The sequence below is a fragment of the Denticeps clupeoides genome, chromosome 16, assembly GCF_900700375.1.
Source record: "Denticeps clupeoides chromosome 16, fDenClu1.1, whole genome shotgun sequence".
NCBI lineage: Eukaryota > Metazoa > Chordata > Actinopteri > Clupeiformes > Denticipitidae > Denticeps > Denticeps clupeoides.
Window position 1 is genome coordinate 20611388 of NC_041722.1, and position 21086 is coordinate 20632473.

General features: G+C 44.7%; 1 long non-coding RNA gene across 1 annotated transcript; it reads right to left on the bottom strand.

Moving 5' to 3' along the window:
* Positions 1–12644: 12644 nt before the first annotated feature.
* On the bottom strand, positions 12645–19159 carry LOC114766442 (uncharacterized). The gene is made up of 5 exons (XR_003742787.1): positions 19022–19159; positions 18340–18473; positions 15615–15708; positions 14647–14748; positions 12645–12664 (listed from the first exon to the last, which is right to left on the bottom strand). It is a non-coding gene; the product is annotated as an uncharacterized LOC114766442 (long non-coding RNA).
* Positions 19160–21086: the final 1927 nt, after the last annotated feature.

The window sequence follows — 21086 nt, forward strand, 5'->3', positions numbered from 1 at the left end:
ATGTAAGTCCACGTTGAGAAAATGTAAAAAAAAAAACGCTATAAGCCATGTTGTATGTGCATTCATTCAAACTGATTTGAATTTGTGATTAATTTGGTATATCTAAATGCTCAGAGCAGAACTGCAAAGGGATACAGGTGGGTGCATGTCTCTCTGCTGGATAGCCTATTTACCTATTGAGCATTTTTGCATGCTATTTTTAATTTGTATACATGAAATATTTATATTGGACTTTGTTTTATTTGGGTTGCAAATAGTATCTGATTTCAAGCGATAACCTGAAGGTGAGCTTTTTTTTTAGCAACACACGGATTTCATAAAATATTACTTTGTTTACTGATTGGCACTGGCATTTTATCAATTCATTTTTAGAGGACAATACCTTTTGGAGACCATAAGGGGTGACATAAAATATACAGGGCCTTTTTCTATTATTCTCTCCTATCAGCAACTTGATTACAAAGTTCACAGCAAAGTAAGAATAACCAATAATTACTCAATAATTACAATAATTAACGCAAATGCAATGTTATATCATTCTGTCCCGTCATATGTGTGAGGTATTTTCCATCGCAACTATTTCTACCTATTCCTACCAGTCAAAATGAAAAGTTCTGTCAGTCAGGCACCAGCCAATGAAAATAGGCGTCTATTAACAAGCATGTTCACTTACACACTGCATTCAGAACTCAGCAGAAGAGAAAAGAAACAGACCTGGACTGGCTAAGTAGATGATCTTAATTTTAATATCTACACTGATTATTTAGATTCGCATTACCATTATTGCACATTGTTCATTATAACATACAAATTACAAACCATTATTTTGTTCAATGATAGGGAAAGCTGTACATCTCAAAGCATATTTTATTTACTGAGAGTAAGTTAATATATCAATAATTTAACCTCTCTTTATTGTTCCACAATCTTAATTCACCCCCATCAAAACATAAATCTTTTAACCAAATCTTGTTGCATAAAGCATGTCAAATTAAATTCTAATGATGTAGTGTGATGATCTTGTAAGGTCAAACAGGGGTCACCATGTCTGGTCTTGTTTTGCTAGAATGCTGCATATGAACTGCTCTGTGGGGAACTTCTCCATCCCGCTCCATGCCAGCTCTTCTGTCTTCTACACTCTGGCGGCTTCAGTGGCCACTGCAGGCGTGATGGTCAACACGGTTCTGGTTTTACCGCTGAACAGCTACATCATCTACCTGATCTGGAGGACAGCCGGTGGTTGTATCTCAGAGTTCTTCACCCTCAACCTGGCCGTGGCCGAAATTTTCAACAGCCTTACTTCCTTGCTGACGCCGTTTCTTCTACTGGATGTTCGCTGGACAGATCTACAGCGCCATCGTCTTCTTCTCAGGGATCCACTATTGAGGCTCGGCCGCTGTTCCTCTGCTCCATCTGTTTGGAGCGCTACCCTGGCTGTGCTCCACCCCGGTCACCTTCCTGAAGCTCCGGCCACTGCGATACAAGCTGGCGTTTGCCACCGTGGCCTGGGTGGCTCTGATTGGCTGTCGCACTGGAAGTTTCTACACATTGTCATATGTCAGGATGTTTTACTTCTGGTTGCTGTTAAAGCTCTTCATGTTTCTGGTGAAGCTCTTCTGCTCTATGGCCATTCTCAAGGCACTGAAACGGCCAGGACCCGGAGAGGGACACAGGGACAGACAGGTAGCCAATCAGGCCAAAATGAAGGCCTTCCAGATCATTTCAATCATCCTAATTTCTCTCCTGGTCACATACATTCCTCTTCTAGTTCTGTCAACCATCCAAAAAAATCTGGATTTTTCTCAGCAGCTGTTTGGAGAAGAAAGTGTTGTTGTCATAGCAATTGCAGCCAGTTTCACGCAGCCGCTACTTTTCCTCCACCGGGCTGGTAAACTGAAGTGCTGCACCAGTACCTGATGCTTCAACATCTCAACCTTCACCGTCTGGGGATCGTCTCACTGATAATGTTAAAATAACAGCAGTCTAAACATTGTCATGATCCGGTCCGAAATTGGGGTTACTACTCCGGTCCGGGATCATTGTTGTCCTGTGTAATGTTCCCTAATCGTTTTCACCTGTGTTAATTGTATAAAAGCTGCCCTGTTCGTTTCTGTCCGCTGTCAGGTCTTTAACGTTATGTTCCGTGTTCACTAATGTCAATGTCTCGGATGTCTCCCCTGTCCTGTGATTCACCATTAAAACCCCTGTTTCGGGATGTCAGGTGAAAGCGTCCTTCATTCTTCGTTCCTTGTCACTCTTCGACCTGCTCTCCGTGCACCCGCCGCGTCATGCCCGCATGGACGTGTCAAACATAGGGGCTTTAAATCCTCAAAAATGATGTTTAATAAGGATCATAATGAAAGCTGCACCTTATCAGTGTCATAGTTTTTCAGAGTTCTCTAACCACAGTCCCATATCGCTCTAGCATGCAAATGAATAAACTCGACTCACTCCAGAGTAGTTACTTATCGTAGCTGCCCTGTGTAATTTCATTATGCACTCTGCACATTCAAATGCTTTGCAAACAGCAAATATGGCCTAAAGATTAAAAACTATTTTTAAAATCTATGCAGACTGTAATGATCTATTTCTTTCTTTAGAATTTTGTACGTAAATGAATGGGCTATTTTAGATGAATGCATGTGTAAGATTCCCATTAGATAAAGAAAAAAAAAGCTTTCAGCTTTTGAGGTAAGCATTCATCAACAGTGGATTATGATTGTAATTAAATGCAATATCCTAAATGCTCATAGCCGAGCTGCAATAGATCTGAATGTCCTACTGCTGGTTGTATAACCTATTTACATACCATGCACTTTTGCATACTATTTTTTATATTTTATACATTAAATATGTATATTGGACATTTGTATTATTTGCTTTGCAAATGTTGTCTTATTTGATGGACTATCCTGGACTTGGACTGTCCTGTCACATCGAGGGGGAGGTCCAGCCTTCTGCAGGACTTTCAGTCACTGACACCAGTAAATAAAATGTAAAGAATTTAAGAATAAGAATTTTCAGCTGCTTGGGCACATTAAATGCTTAAATATAAACCATAATTATTACAATTATTTCATTTGCTGAGAGAATAAAAATTTACGAAATCTGGATTTCCCATCCTCAACACCCCAGTATTCATTCCTAGTCATCAAGCTACAAAGTCCCATCAGAGACCATTTGCCTAAGATGTGCTTCTACTCACCAGCCAATCAAAAGAGGCGGGCCGTTAGTGAACACCCTGACCGACACACTTTCACACAGGTGTGTGTTCAGAACCCAGCAGGAGAGAAAAGAAACAGACCTGGTTTCCTCCACCTGGCTGCTCTGGCTAAGTAGATGATCTTTAGTACATGAACACTTATAATCAGACGGGTAGGATTTCACTCAACAAACCACAGCAGCAGAAATAAAACATGATAAAAAGCTTCACATTTATACAACAACACTGAGCTATTATTGAGGGTCTATATTTATATATATAATGTTTCTAGATGTTTCTATTTAGATGGTGGAGATACACCAGTGTTACCACCTTGTTACTGCTGCTGCAAATGCATGGTTTTCTGGAATAAGTGGCTGTTTTAGAATTATTGAATTGGAACTTCATTTTACCCACACCGCAGTGCAAACATTGTTCTCAAACTGTTGGTACACGTATCAGTGACGGTAGATTACTGTTAATGTTTAACAGCAGTGTAGTTATTATTCTTAATATGAACGTGCAGATGATGTCCTAACTTGCTGTGCGTTTGACCGTCAACAATTGAACAATGTTCATAACTGCAACACCGTGTAAACTTCCAATGAGCCTAGTACTCAGTTCCAGATCCACTGCGCTGTACATTATAATTTACTAAAGAAACTAAAACGTGTACATTTAGTGCATATGCTGAAGTTCTGATTTCAGAAGTAGCTTTGTGAAGTTCTTCCTCCACAATCTAAAGAACCATCTTTTCTTCCAGAGTATGAATGGTAATGTGTCAACAGAGCTCAGGGACCTGCTGCGGTTGTCCCCTGCCATCGCCATCACCATCAACCTTATGGTTGGATTGCCCATGAACTCCTACGTGATGCACTTGATCATCACTGGAACTGGAAGCGGGGTCGTGGCAGAGATCTTTACTCTCAACCTGACGCTGTGCGAGATTCTGTCCTGCATCACCTCACCGCTTATCATCCTGAAGTGGTTTGCTTTTGAGAATTCCCTCCTCAACGTGTCCACGTTTCTGATGAGCTTCCTCGCCAGCGCTCGCCCGCTCTTCCTGTCCTGCATCTGTGTGGAGCGCTACCTGGCCGTGCTCCACCCGCTCATCTTCCTGAGGTTGCGGCCTCTGCGCTATCGCCTGGTCTTCTCCGTCGTGGCATGGATGATCATCCTCTGCCCGTGCACAAGTGCGGTCTGGCTGAACCCCTCCATGTGGCACATCTGGGCCACGGTGGACCTGCCGCTGTTCCTCATCAAGCTCTACTGCTGCCTGGCACTACTCAGGGCTCTGAAGCAGCTGGGGCCTGGTAGAGGAGCACAGGAGAGGGAGGGAGCCAATCAGGCCAAGCTGAGGGCCTTCAGGATCATCTCCATCATCCTGGTGGGTGAGCTGTTTGACCTACTCACCGCTGGTGGCTGTCTTCATGATTCAAAATTACTTAAATCCATCCGAGCTGCGGCGCAGTGGCTCCTTCATCTTCTCCTTAATGGTGCTAACTGGCTTCACCCAACCAGTCCTCTTCCTGCAGCGGGTGGGGAAGCTGCCCAGACTTCCACACCGGAGAAACCTTACTTCATACTCGGCAAACAAAGAGCAGTAATTTTACAATCTTCCTTAAAGGTCCCATGACATTATTTTTTTTTAGTCTTTTTTGTATCTGTTTTCTGGCGTCTTTTTCCAAAATTCAGTCTTGGTGCAGAATTACTGGCACTTTGATCCAGTCCCAGAATGAGATTTCCCAGAACACATCATTTCGGTGTCTGTAGCTTTAAATGCTAATGAGGAGGAGAGAGGCAGGACGAGAAGGAGAGCGGCCTATAGAAGTTGAACGGGCATTCAGAGAAATTACATCATCAGCACCATCCACCAACCACAATGTTTGACGCAGATAGGAAGTCGTGTCAACGTTTTTCCAGAAAAAATAAAATGAACCCGCTGGTTCTTCAGAGAACAAAAAAAAAAATACATTTGTGTTAATTTTTACATCCAATCACCGAGCAACTGCAATGCTCCACACGTTTGGAAGCCATGATGGTCGATGGAGATACTGTTTAGGGGAAATTCTCTGGGAGGAAAAAGCATGAGAAATGGGAGGTAACCTTTCCCCTTATGATGTCATAAGGGGACAAATTCCAGATCCGACCGTCTGAGCTGCCGCTCTCTGAATGGTGAAGCAGAATTACCAAAGCGTCATAGACAGGCTAGGGGAACTTGTATTAATGTTAAATAATCTCACACAGTCACATTTTCATATCATGGGACAAACTGCTTCTTTAATTTAAAATGAATATTAAATAATACATTGCTCCATTCTCTATCATGTCTGTGATTACATGTCCACAATAAGACTAACATTTTATATCTGATTTCCAATAAAGTGAAATAAAGCACCAGTTAGGCTCCCTGCATTTGGGGGGGTTGGTGGTCAACTGCATGCTGGAACACACGCCCTGATATCTGCAGGCAATAAAAAGCTCCTGGTTTAGTCCGACCCGGGACAACCTGATGCCACCCGCCACTCAACATTTGCATGTGCTCATCTGCCTCGATATGCTGCTTACACCGTCATACCAAACAATACACACACATAATCATCTGCGCATTCATCAAACACGCATGACAGAGAACAGTTGGTCTCAGAAGAAGACATTTTTGAGAGAAGATTACAGACCAACCTCCAGCCATCCTTACGTCCATCTCTGGCTAAGTACGAACCTCATTTTACTTAAAAAAAAACAGAAGAGTTCTGTATAGAGTTAGTAACTATAAAATCTCTATTTTAGATATGAAGTAGTTAATTTGTTTATACTGGTTTTGTCCCATTTCTAATGTGTCATTTGCGTTCTAAAAATGACATATGCAGTTTCAGTTTTTTAAAGGGGGTGGTGGGGCTTCATGAAAAATTTACCCAATGCAGGAATGCAGGGCAGCTCTGATAAATACATTTTTTAAAGGGGAGGAGCCATTATAGATGACTGACAGCTCTCACATCACCTTCCATTTTCTGGGTGAAATGTAAACATATGAACAAGATAATCAGTTAGTCGTTCATGTTCTTGTATGTTCAAGTCATTGAGATAAAATTTCCATTCAAATACATGTCAGCGTGTCCTGTTCTCCTTTTGAAATGTCAGCAGACATGAACATCTCCGAAGGGAACTTCTCCATTCCGCTCCAGACCGGCTTTTCGCTCTTCTACACTTTGGCTGCTTCGGTGGCCACTGCAGGTGTGATGGTCAACGTGCTTCTGGTTTTACCGCTGAACAGTTACATCATCTACCTGATCACTAGGACAGATGGTGGCTTCGTCTTAGAGTTCTTCACCCTCAACCTGGCCGTGTCAGAGATTATCAAAGTCCTCAGCTCCCTGTTGACCCCGATCTTCTACTGGCTCTTCCCTGAGCAGCTCAGCTCCACCATAGCCTTCCTCTCAGGGATCATTGTAGCTGCTCGGCCACTGTTCCTCTGCTGTATCTGTGTGGAGAGCTACCTCGCCGTGCTCCGCCCAGTCACTTTCCTGAAGTTCAAGCCTCTGAGGTACAAGCTGGTGTGTGCTGTGTTGGTCTGGGCGGCTGTCTTCATCTGTTGTGTCAACATGGTCTTCATGTCCTCTCATGTCCTGTTTAACTTTTGGCTATCGCTAAACATCCTCATATTTTTGGTGAAGCTCTTCTGCTGTCTGGCCATCCTCAAGGCTCTAAAACAGCCAGGACCCGGAGATGGACACAAGGACAGACAGGGAGCCAACCAGGCCAAGATGAAGGCCTTCCAGATAATTTCAATCATCCTGATCTCCGTTTTAATAACCTTCAGCCCTCTCCTAGTTCTATCAATCATCGATCACGACCTGGCCCTGCCTCAGGAGCTGTTCGCAGAAGAAACTGTCGTCATCATTACAATCGCAAACCAGGTTTACCGCAGCCAGTGCTTTATCTCCAGCGGGTGGCAAGCTGAAGAGCTGCATCAGTACCTGACCCTACGCGCAGAAACAGTGATATAAGCACACGTTGTAGGAACTAGAGTTTACAAGACACTAGTGCTGCGTGCCTCATCACCACATCTCCCCAACATCACAAGCAGCCATCAAAACCAACTAACTGACCTCATCTCGGCCATATTTGTTGATTTTTGATACTTGAACAGCTTGTACTTCATAACTTGTAATGCTCTTTCGAAACGCAGCTCCGAGCTTTACTGAAGCTACTGAGCTTGGATTTCAGTAACTCAAAATGTTTAATAAATATCCATGAATACATCATCTGTGTGTTTCCTTTGTAATGGGACTTCTAGCGTGGACTTTAATTAGAGGCAGTGGTGGGCCTAGTGGTTAAGGAAGTGGCCTCGTGATCAGAAGGTTTCCAGTGCAAATCCCGGTCCGCCAAGGTACTACTGAGGTCCCCTTGATGAAGGTACCGTCCCCACACACTGGTTAAATGCAGAGGACACGTTTCACTGTGTCACTGTGTGCTGTGCTGCAGTGTTTCACAATGACAGTCACTTCACTTTCACTTAGAGGCTCAACACCATCTTTTGTACCATGATGGTTTATTACCTTCCGCAAGCAACGCCCTAATATGTACAGAAAGCCCAGTATGAAAAACGTAAAATCATGCTTCACAATTGGAATTTACAACACCTTACACAGCCAAGGTACTGGGAGTACAAAGTGACATGTCCTGTCTGGGGTGTGGGGGCTTTTGCACTTTCATGAACATTGAGCAAGCAACTTAAATAGATTATACAAATGTCACACTGCCCATATCAGTTACTTCCAATGGAGACAACACTTTGATTCTGAACATATATTCTGTTACAGTAAAATCAATGAGAAGCTCCGCCCACATGTCTTTATGAATAACCCCACCCCTCACTGCCTATATGAGTTCTCTACTCAACCCTCCGACTCTCCCTCCGACTGCTCCCCTAACTGCTGATGATTTTGCCAACTTCTTCACAGGGAAGGTTGAACAAATCTGTAAGACATTCTCCACCACAAATCCTACTCTACCCTCCAGGGTAGATTCAACAACTGCCCTAAATCAGTTTTCTAAGATCAAATCAGATTAAATCATTCAGATTATATCTACAGGCAATCAGACCACCAGATCCAACCACCAGGTCCACTAGATCCAATCCCTTCCACAATGCTCCAAACCATCTCTCCTGACCTCATCCCTTTCATTTCTTATATCATAAACAGCTCAATCACATCCGGCCATGTACCATCTGCATTTAAAACAGCCAGGGTTCTTCCAATCCTAAAGAAACTCACAGCTGATTCTACAGATGTCAACATTTACAGACCAGTTTCTCTCCTCTCATTTCTTTCTAAAATCCTTGAGCGCTGTGTCTACATCAGCTATCACTTCTATCACAGAACCTCCTGGATCCTAACAAGTCTGGCTTAAGAACAGCTCATTCTACTGAGACGGCCCCTTCTCTGGCTGTTTCTGAGAAGCTATATGCGGCCAGATCTGTACTTATTCTCCTCGACCTCTCTGCAGCATTTGACACCGTTAACCACAAGACTCTCTTGTCAATCCTTAAGAGGCTTTCCTCCCTCTGATCTACATGCTGCTTCCAAAATCTCTGCATGTCTAACCGACATCTCATCTTGGATGTCAGCCCATCACCTCCAACTCAATCCCACCAAAACTGAACTAATATTCATTCCAGCAGATTCTTCACCACATCAGGATCTTGCTATTTACCTAGACAACTCATAGCTTTCTCCTTCTACAACAGCCCGCAACCTGCAGCAACACAACTGATCTTCAACCTTCCCAAGTTCTCCACACCACCCCTCTGCTACGTTCCCTCCACTGGCTCCCAGTAGCTGCATGCATCAGGTTCAAAATACTGATGCTGGCCTACAAAGCCAAACATGGGGTAGCACCATCCTACCTCACAGCCCTTATTACACCTCGCACTGCACCTCGTATACTCCGAGCCTCCAGTACTGCTCGCCTTGCCTTAAATGTAAATGTATATATGAGTAGCCCCGCCCCCACATGTCTTTATGAGTAACCCTGCCCAACTTTGTCCATACGAGGTACCCCGCCCCACACTGTCTGTATGAGGCACCCTGCCCTAATGCCTAATGAGTAACCCTGTGATCTTTTGCAGCCTGATCAATAAGAATGTTTTATAAAAGGGAGAGAAGAAGATTTTGTTTCGTGGTTTAAGGATGCAACTTATGAAAAATGTCTTTCTGGCTTGCTTGTTAAAGTGAAGTTCCCTTCTACACCAGCAGAGGCCACATCATGAACAATAATTTCTCTTTATAAAGCAGGAACAGAACAAATGACACTAAAAATCTTTACAACAATCTGAAACCTGTCAAACTTCATATATTCCACATCCAAATGCAAATATCCACAGATCCACAACTGATTTGAAGTGGAAGTCTGGATTCTCATGTAAATTTGAGCTCCCCTTCCGCTCTTCATCATGCAGCAGTTTTATAACTGTTGTAACCTTTAACTTTTCTGATATTTAGAAGGGGCTACCCATGACAGCACAGCAGAAGATGAGGAGAAAGTGCACGATACGGGACACTGAGAGAAGACCTCCTGAGACACAAGAAAACAGATGGATGCAGAGGCTAATTCACCCGCCATTGATTTCCCATTCCCATGAATAAATGTCATTATTTCTGTCCCTCTGATGAGGTTCAGTGGTGCTGGGATTGATCCGGATTTGATGTAAAAATGGTGTGAGTTTCTGCCTGAACACAATCCTATTAAATGTCTTTAGATGTAAAAGGACTGCAGAATGACAGTTTTCAGGTCCACTGCTGTGTATGCGGCTCCCTCATTTCCCACATGTGCTGGTCAGCACATCTGATAGCGGGTAAGGAAATGGAACCGTAATCGAATCCCGATCCGCCAAGGTTCCACTGAGGTCCCCTTGATGAAGGTACCGTCCCCACACACTGCTCCCCGGGCACCTGTCATGGTGCCCACTGCTCACCAAAGGTGATGGTTAAATACAGAGGACAGATTATTACAGTTTAATGCAATTAGCAGATCTGTGATTTAATCAGTTAATATCGAATATTGCACACTTTACTGATGTTAGCACGAGGTGCTTGTCAGGGTGGGAATGGGAAGGAGGCACAGAAATTTGACATCTTTTCAGTGACCGATATTTAATATGAACACACGGCTCGACGGGCAGAAAGTAAACGGAAACTAACCTGTAGGCGTGTGACGCGAAGTCAGTAACTGACCCGAACAGTAAAAAAAGGTAACATGCAGTCCACATTAATGTTGCAGCACCTACTGGGTGCTGCATGCTCGTTTTAAATGAGTCCGTGCTGAATAGGGGACAGCTTGGAGTGATCAGGACTCTGCACCCGCTGTGCTTCAGCACCCGCTGGGCGTCACAGTGCTGGAACATTTCACATTAAAACAGCACATTTAAGCACTAAATCCCATTTTAAATGTTCCATTTATTTAAAAGATAAATGTATATTATTTTTATTTCCACAACCTGCACATGCTTCTGCACTAACCACCTACACGTAAAGCCAAGCTGACATTGTTTTGCAGTTGACATTTTGTACAAATATTATGTCAAATTCACCATCATAAATGCTGATATAAAGCTGTGCAGTGATCAGTAGCATTTTTTTGTTCTGTTTAGGAGATCGTACATGATCTATTCCCCAACGAGAGGTCAAAGAGAGAGAGAAAGCAAGAGAGAGAGACAACCAGAGTCTCAGATCAGAGTCGAGCGCAAATGAATCAGCAGATCCGCTCCTCCATTCACCTGCTACAGGCTCATTCTTCACCCAATCATCTCAGCACCATGGGCTGAATGAAAAGGATGAGTGGAGACAGCGGTCAGATCAACATGTGACCCATCAACCCGTCTGTGTGTGTGTGTTTAGTGTGTTTTCTCCAAATGCATCTTAACTCACTTTCACTCAACCTTCTGTAAATGAAGTAATAAAGTCTGATAAACAGTAAACTCCATCTTTCATACACACAAACACACACACGTGTGATTGTACTCACCACTTGAACAGTCCAGTCCTCCCCAGCCCGGCTCACACTGACACGTGTCAGGAGACACGCAGCGTCCATGCACACACTCCACCGTACACAGCGCTGGGGGAGCAGATAACAACACTGTAATTCATCATCAGTATCATCACAGAAATCCATAAAACAACATACTGATCATGATCAGTATTACAGTTTTTTACAGACACTAGGACACATTTCTCAAGACTTAGATCACTTTTGCAAAACTCTTCACACAGTGAGCACAAAATAAGTCCATTTGGGCTAAACTGGGGATAAATTGTAATTGTTTTGGCACAAAATGCATTCAATGACTACATCTCTCAAATTTCATGAATTCTTTTCTCACACAGACACAACAACTGCCAAAAAATCTTTGTACGTACAGGACATTTTGCACACGCTTACATACTGTTCTCAAAACTGTTAAACTTATGTTCAAAACAATAACATAATGCAAAACTGAATAAGACCGCAAAATTCATCAGCAATATTGTTTTGAAACATATTTTAAATCTAAAAATGCAGTTTAACCGGCCACAGCCGATTCTCATCGTAGATGAACATCTACACAGGTGTTACGCTTTCAATTTCATTACAAAAGGAGACGACTGCTGAATATGTTTTTTTGATGTAAATATGGACCCAGCCAGAAATGGAAAAGTGGCTGAAAGAGGAAGAAGAGTGGCTGGGAGGGGGCGAGGAATACGTATGCGCGGTGGAAGAAGAATAAGAGGAAGATCAAGAGCTGTAGTCTCAGATGAGATCACAGCTACTTCTTTCCTAGGCGTATTGATGACATATGTGATGGGGATGAGAACCTGTGGCCAAATGGAGAAGACCGAGTAGATTAGCATTACTATTGTATCTGTATCAGTGGATGGTGTGTATACAAATTCTTGTATTTTGGAATTACAAAAAATAAAAATGAATAAACAAATACTGATAAATTCTGCATCATGTCTGATTCATTCCAGTAACATATATTGCAATTATAAACAGAGACGTGTCCATGTTTTACACAAGAAAACACTGTGTAATGCTACATGTTGTTAGTGTTTTTTAGGTCATTGTTTTGTGGGTGACAAAGTGTGTTTGTCGGCTGTCAACCTCTGCTAGTGTTCTGGAAGAATGAGTTTATTTGAGACCTGAATAAAGTGTTGTGGTAGTTGTAGTGCATTTTGAATGTGAAATGAACTGCTTTGCCAAGCTGAATGTCAGTTAGGAGAATTGTGTGAAGAGTTTTGCAAAAGTGTTGAGAAATGCGTCCTAGCGCCTGTAAAAAACTGTAAAATTGTAGTGAATCCTGTGGACTTACGCACACACAGGTCTCCTGTCTCATAGTAACCAGGGCAACACTGGGAACGACGGCGATACACTGGTCCTCACAGAAACCGCGCCGGTAACGCCGTCTTATAACTGATCCTGCGATGGACACACACTCACACTAGAGTGAACCAGATACAAACAGACCAAACATTTCTGGTCTGTGAGTGTGTGGGTGTGTGTGTGTATGCATGAGTGTGTTTGTGGCTGAAAGTGTGTTTGTGTGTGTGGGAGTGTTTGTGAATGCGTGTGTGTGTGTTTGTGAATGTGTGTTTGTGTGTGAGTGTGTGTTTGTGAGCGTGTGCATGTGTGAGTGAGTGTGTGTGTGTTGTTAGTGTGTTTGGGTGTGTGTGTGTTTGTGAATGCGTGCGTGTGTGGTGAGTGTTGTGTGGAGTGTTTGTGAATGCGTGCGTGTGTTTGTGAGTGCATGCGTGGAGTGTGTGTTTGTGAGGTGCGTGCGTGAGTGTTGTGAAGGCGTGTGTTGAGTGTGTGTGTGAGTGTTTGTGAATGCGGCGTGTGTTTTGTGAGTGTGTTTGTGAATGCGGCGTGTGTTTGTGAGTTAGTGCGTGCGTGTGTAAGTGTGAGTGTTTGTGAATGCGGCGTGTGTTTGTGAGTGTGTGTGTGAGTGTGTGAGTGTTTGTGAATGCGGCGTGTGTGAGTGTGTGCGTGCGTGAGTGTGTGAGTGTTTGTGAATGTGGCGTGTGTTTGTGAGTGTGTTTTTGAGTGTGTTTGTGAATGCGTGCGTGTGTTTGTGAGTGTGTGTTTGTGAGTGCGTGAGTGTGTGTTTGTGTGTGTTTGTGAGTGCGTATGTGCGTGAGTGTGTGTGAAGGTGTGAGTGTGTGTGAGTGTTTGTGAATGCGGCGTGTGTTTGTGAATGCGGCGTGTGTTTGTGAGTGTGTGTTTGTGAATGCATGCGTGTGTTTGTGAATGCGGCGTGTGTTTGTGAGTTAGTGCGTGCGTGTGTAAGTGTGAGTGTTTGTGAATGCGGCGTGTGTTTGTGAGTGTGTGTGTGAGTGTGTGAGTGTTTGTGAATGCGGCGTGTGTGAGTGTGTGCGTGCGTGAGTGTGTGTGAGTGTTTGTGAATGTTGCGTGTGTTTGTGAGTGTGTTTTTGAGTGTGTTTGTGAATGCGTGCGTGTGTTTGTGAGTGTGTGTTTGTGAGTGCGTGCGTGAGTGTGTGTTTGTGTGTGTTTGTGAGTGCGTATGTGCGTGAGTGTGTGTGAAGGTGTGAGTGTGTGTGAGTGTTTGTGAATGCGGCGTGTGTTTGTGAATGCGGCGTGTGTTTTTGAGTGTGTGCGTGTGTGAGTGTGTGCGTGCGTGTGTGAGTGTTTGTGAATGCGGCGTGTGTGAGTGTGTGCGTGCGTGAGTGTGTGTGAGTGTTTGTGAATGTGGCGTGTGTTTGTGAGTGTGTTTTTGAGTGTGTTTGTGAATGCGTTCGTGTGTTTGTGAGTGTGTGTTTGTGAGTGTGTGTGCGTGAGTGTGTGTTTGTGTGTGTTTGTGAGTGCGTATGTGCGTGAGTGTGTGTGAAGGTGTGAGTGTGTGTGAGTGTTTGTGAATGCGGCGTGTGTTTTTGAGTGTGTGCGTGTTTGTGTGTGAGCATGAGTGCGTGTGTGTGTGAGTGTGTGAGTGTTTGTGAATGCGGCATGTGTTTGTGAGTGTGTGTGTGTTTGTGTGTGAGCATGAGTGCGTGTGTGTGTGAGTGTGTGTGTGAGTGTGTGAGTGTGTGTTGTGTGTGCGTGCGTGTGTGAGTGTTTGTGAATGCGGCATGTGTTTGTGAGTGTGTGTGTGTTTGTGTGTGAGCATGAGTGCGTGTGTGTGTGAGTGTGTGTGTGAGTGTGTGAGTGTGTGTTGTGTGTGCGTGCGTGTGTGAGTGTGTGAGTGTATGTGAATGCGGCGTGTGTTTGTGAGTGTGTTTGTGAGTGTGTGTGTTTGTGTGTGTGTGAGTGTGTGTTGTGTGTGCGTGCGTGTGTGAGTGTTTGTGAATGCGGCATGTGTTTTGTGAGTGTGTGTGTGTTTTGTGTGTGAGCATGAGTGCGTGTGTGTGTGAGTGTGTGTTGTGTGTGTGTGAGTGTGCGTTACCCACCGGTGTTTGGTACATTTGAACCAGTTGAGGATGTCGGTGCATCTGCTGTAGTAAATCTGGTTGAACGGGTGAGCGTAGGACTCCTGTACCGTCACCGCGTAGCTGCGAGGGACAGAAAGTCCAGTTAGAAGACGGACCGAACTTCTAACGTGCGCCTGCTGGGTCCCTCCAGACGGATAAAGAAATCCGCATCTGAGGAGAGGAACGTCGTTATCGGGGAGACGGAGGCGCTTGTTCTTATTGATCGTCGCCCGGCCAGCGCTCTGATCAATCGGAGAAGTTCCTCTCTCACGCCGAGACATCGACGTCCACCTGCAGACGAAGTGGCAGTTCGCTCTGTTCACCAAACATACTCCTTCACAGCCGCGTCCCGCCGGACCTGCAGGCCCATGTCTGCATTTATGATGTTGGGGTGAGACCCCTGGATGGGGAACAATCTGAAATATGCTTTTTAAAGAAAGCATTTTCATTCGCTCATGCCAGCATTTTCTATGGAAATTCTAAATGTCCGAATCCATCTAATGAACAATGAACATTGGACATGAACTGTCACGTCCATGCGGGTGCACGGAGAGGAGTACGAAGAGTGACAAGGATACGAGGAATGAAGGACGCTATCACCTGACATCACGAAACCGGGGTTTAATGGTGAATCACAGGACATTAATTGGTGAACACGGGACATAACGTTAAAGACCCGACAGCGAACAGAAACGAACAGGGCAGCTTTATACGTTTGACACAGGTGAAAACGATTAGGGAACATTTCACATGACAACAATGAAACAATGGGTATCGGACCGGATCGTGACATGAACATTACAAAGTTTTAAGATTTAGCTAAATAACCATTTCAATGTAGTCATTTTACAGATAAACATCTTATAAAATATTTTTGTTAAAAATCTGCACCTGTCATGAAATTTAGAATTAGTCTCGCTATTGTGGAAACTTGTCCATGAACTCACCTTTCCCAGTGGCTGCACACATTCGGGTCTTCGGGGTTCAGGGCCACAGAGCTGGAGAGGAGAAGCACGCCCAGGAACAGGGTCTCCATACCACCTAAACACACACAGAAGGTTTCACATGTAAAGCAAGGCTCATTTCAGGATTCCCCGACTACAGGAACACAGAGTGGCAGATATGACCCTGAGATGGTTTCTGGTCGAGGTGGTGTATGATCAGGCTTGGGAAGATCTAATTCCAGATTTACTTCACGCGGGCCCAGCCTCTAGTGAAAGTGAAGTGGTTGTCATTGTGATACACTGCAGCACAGCACACGGTGACACAGTGAAACGTGTCCTCTGTATTTAACCGTCACCCTTGGTGAGCAGTGGGTACCATGACAGGTGCCTGCGGGACCATCAAGGGGACCTCAGTGGCACCTTTGCTGATCAGGATTCGAACCGGGGCCCCTGATTACGGGGCCGCTTCCTTAACCACTTGGCCACCACTCCAATTGGTCCCTGCGTGATGTTCCATCTGAAGCAGGGATCACAACGGTTCTTCTAATCCTCGGGAAAATCGCATAGCAGCACTTCAACTCTGCATTCTTCAAACGCAGCACCACAACATCCCTCAACATTCTTCAAACGCGGCACCACAACATCCCCACCGCAAAAAAAGATTAATTTATGGAGAGCAGACACCAGCAAAGTCCTGACCTTTCAGCTTCAAGAACTTCCATTAATTTAACATCAACATGTCTTCAGCACCGGATCCTCATGGGTGGACCAGCAACTCCACTGGCAGTTCCACACTAGGTTCACGCTACGGTTCTAACGACCGAATGTAACAGAATGAGCTGCACGTATTCAAAAAAACCTTAAAATTAATGCAAAAAATTAACTGGTTAGCCAGTAAAAAGTAAAGTGCCATTTCAACAGAGTGGATGTGGGGAAAAGAGGCCACGACTCACGTGACACGAGGAACTCAGGTTTGCTTCACACAGTGAAATGTGTCCTCTGTATTAAACCATCACCCTAGGTGACAGTGGGCACCATGACAGGGGAGCAGTGTGTGGGGACGGGACCACGTTTTACTCCACCGAGCCACGCAGAGCGGACTGTTGATCTGTACGTCTGGGGGCTTCACTGCAGACAGAAATAGATTTTTCAGTCCGTTTCCACACTTCAGTTGACACCATGTTGTCAATCGCCGCGTTCAGCATGACAGAAGCATTAAAGTGCAACAAAGCAGCAAATGGAAACTTTCTGTTCTCAACAACAAAATTTTCATCTGTTCTCTTCCCTCAGGAACGTAGAGAACACTTACACTCACTCTGCATTTATCAGACGCCCTTATCCAGAGCGACTTACAATCAGTAGTTACAGGGTCTCCCCCTGGAGACACTCGGGGTTAAGTGTCTTGCTCAGGGACACAATGGTAGTAAGTGGGGTTTGAACCCAGGTCTTCTGGTTCATAGGCGAGGGTGTTACCCACTAGGATACTACAACCCGACTACCACCCAAAACTTCTCACTTTCCTCAGCATCCTCACATTTTTCATTAACAAACCCAGAAACACACACCAAACCAGAGACAGGCGTCCAGCGATGGGCCCACCCCCCCGGTCCTCAGTCCATTACTCTTTCGAGAGCAGCTCACTGGCACTAATGAAGCACTCGTGTGGCTGCAGCTCTCGTAATTCTGCTCCTGCAAGCAAACACAAAGATGGGCTCTCCACTCATCTGAGGAGCAGGTCAACCCTGGAGCACAGAGCACTTCTCAGGTTGGTCCTGGTCTCCCGCACAAAAACAAGGAGAAAACAAATCCCATAATTCTCCAAAGAAAACAGCGGGGCCACCACGATGGACCACAAAGTTTATCAAAGTATTTCAGTACACGTACTGAAATATACGAATGTCTCACACAGACCTCAGAAAATCTAATGAAACTCTTACGGTTTTAATTGAGTGTATATACCTCAGTGTATTTGTATTAAAGTGACTGGACTATAGGAGGTAGAGGTGTGTTTGTGTGTGTGTGTACGATATCTGCTGCTCTTCAGATCTTCACTCCTCTCCGTGGCCCCGGGCTCTGGACCCTAATGGCTCCTCTGGTCTGTTAACAGGGTGACCTGAATCTCTGTATTGTTCACCTCCAGCTCAGACCACTAAAATGCATCCAAGCTCTTTCGTCAGAGAAAACAAAACATCCTCCATAATTCAGAGTCTGGCTCCAGTCTGGAATATTAAACCTTTACAGGCATTTCATACAAACAGATTTCAGTTCAGTTTTCTATACTATTTTCATAATTTTATTATTTACAGTGACCTGATAAACTATGTGGACAACTCGACTTCCAACTGGACGTGACCACAGGACCACGCATCTCCAGTAATGACCGGTGACCATCACCCACAGCAAAGGATTCCTTAACCATATATTAATTATGATGGTGCAGATGGATACCATCTCTTTGATAAAGTTCATCCCAAAAGCTGATGTGTGGCATGCATGAAGATAAACTGCTCATACTGATGAATTCTGACAATGAAAGTGGATGTACACACAGAACAAGCTTCAGCTCTGAAACTCTCATTTAAATTCTAGTGTCATTCAAAGAAGAAATGAAAGGTAAGGGTTCAGGGTAACGACAACCATAACTATTTAACTGTGCTTTTCAGCTTTGAATAGATATTTTAGTGGATATGAAACGGCGACAACGCATGGTCAAGGTACATGTTCTCACCTGCTCAGTTTGGGAGGTGCTGGATGTTCCAGGATGTAGACGGACTCCTGTCTGCTCCTCTCCTCCTCCGCTCCATCAGTCACGCGCCATTTAAAACCCCCTCTGACGTCACTCGTGGCTCAAACCACAGGAGCCTAAACGTGAGGAAGGGCTACAAATTCACATCTTTCCACACTTCTTTACGTTCTTCACTTCCCCCCATCTTCATGAAAATGAAGCCCATAAAAACACTGTACAGAGATGATGCAACCTCTTCAAATGTAAGGAATGCAAACCTGTCACTTAATTATTGTTTATGGCTTCGAAATGATTGATCAGATTTTTAACCAAACCTGCAGACCAGGTGCCCACTAGAGGTCCACGATGGATGCAGCATTCATCCACGTACTGACCCTTGAGGCACAACAAACATAATGCAATGTGTCTCTCTGCTCTGACATCACAGGATGGAAACAGGAAGACAGTGACAGGTGATTCCCATTCAATTTAATCAGCGCCAATCTGGAATACTCACTCAGTCACTGAGTTCTTACCACGAAACGACTCAGTGTCCTGCTCAGGGACACGATGGTAGTAAGTGGGATTTGAGCCTGGGTCTTCTGGTTCTTAGGCGAGGGTCTTACCCATTAGGCAACTACCAGCCCATATATACTGACTCATAGATCAAAAGTGTGATACTCACCTGCTCCTTTGCACGATCAAGTCCACTCGTTTCGTGAACATCGCTGTTTCATCGGCGTTGCTGCGCTTCTGCCCTGACACGTCGATAAATCATGTTCAGAAAACGCTTTCATTTTTATTTTAGGGATCTTGATGAAAAATAACAACGAAGACATGAAACCGCCGTCCCCCCCGGATTCCAGTGGCGTTTGCATTCGTATTTGCATGGCAGGGGTTTTTATGACACGCCGCCGACTATAAATACCCGTGTATGAGGTGTGTTCGAGCTTGGAGGTGTCAGAGCGTGGTCTATAAGGTATTTCTCTCACGTCAGATTATTTTGGGCTGAGAATGGAAAACGGAATGGTGGTTGTGGAGATGATTCATGTGAAGCCCTTTAAAATATATATATATATATATTTTTCCCCATTTGCCTGTTTCCTATTTTCATGATGAGCTTGAATATCATATATCTTCGGAAAGATAGACCTTTAGTCCTTCTGTTCTCTGTACATTCATTTTTTTTCAACTGCACGACTGCTACAAGCACTAAGAATCATTTGGTTCCTTCAGCTAAGGTGACAATAAATCACATAATTCTTCTAATGATCACAAGGAACAGACCTCCATCACAGACCCAACCCTGGAGATCTAGACTCATCTGTCTGTGTGCTTTTTTGTCATTTTGAATGAACGGTGTTGTTTAACCATCTTTTGCTCATATACCCTGCCTTCAGGAACACACTCTGGCTGACCTGCAAGCTGTAGAGATGAACGGCAACTTTACTAACGGCTACTGGGAAGCCGTGGTTCTGTTTAATACTGGGGTCTTCATCAATGTCTTCTGTATTTTGCCACTAAGCTGCTGGACAATATTGCTCATCACCAGAGACGTGGGCGGGGTCGCCTCTGAGGTCTTCACCCTCAATCTGGCTGTTTCCGACATTATCCTCAGCGTCGGAAGCGTGATGATCCCTCTGGAGATATTCGCTGCTCTGCGCCTCGGCCAGGCGTCCAGCTTCTTCTCCGGCTTCCTGATCGCCGGCCGCCCGCTGTTCCTGTGCTATATCTGTGTGGAGCGCTACCTGGCCGTGATCCACCCGCTTCTCTTCCTGCGGCTCAGGCCTCTCCGCTACCGGGCGGCGGGCTCGGCCGCGACCTGGCTGGTCATCCTCAGCTGCGGTCTCATTCTGTCGTTCAACGCGGCTTTCATTCTGTACATATGGAGCACGTTGTGTTTGACGCTGTTCCTGGTGAAGCTGTTCTGCTGCCAGGCCATCCTCAGGGCTCTGAAACGGCCTGCGCCAGGAGACAGGAGCAAGGACCGGGACGGAGCCAATCAGGCCAAGATCAAAGCTTTCAAGGTCATTCTGTTCTCGCTGTTGTCCATGTCTGTGTCGTATTTGCCTCTCGGAGTCGTGATGACAATTGCACAGATGATGTCCATGATTCAACTTGGCGAATCGGCGATTTTCTTCCTCATGGCTGTCACCGGTCTCACTCACCCTCTCCTTTATCTCCAGCGTGTTGGAAAGCTGAAAACCTGCTCCTCTGCTGCCCCCTAGTCCATCATCACTGAATTCGCTCAATTTTTACTATGTCAGTTGGCTTTTCGGACAGATTTTAAGATATTGATTTGAAGGTCTTCCTGGACTGTCTTAAACCTTGTCCATACAAGACCTGTCAAGGCACAAAAGCGCGGAGAGCTGCAGGCCAGATCACATTGAAATGTTACCGTTTTAGAGTTTCTTGGGACCTCCAAAAATATGACATTGCATTTCTTACTTTTGCCAGATGTTTTCTGTTTAAAACATTGTAAGACCTAGTTACCATAGCAACCATGATTTGGACCATGATGATCTAGGGCAATCTCTGATTCTTGATGCACTATTTTATTGTAATATTAAGTTCTACATGGATAGAAACAACAAAACCATTGTAGACACTGGAGATTCCCAGCAGCCTTGTTTTTCCCGTGTTTCTGTGTGCAGTGGCCATGAAGGCCACATGTGACCAGTTCACCAGTTTTCTCTACCAAAACCATCTGGTCAGTAACCATTTGCATGGCAGATGTTCACGGATCTGTT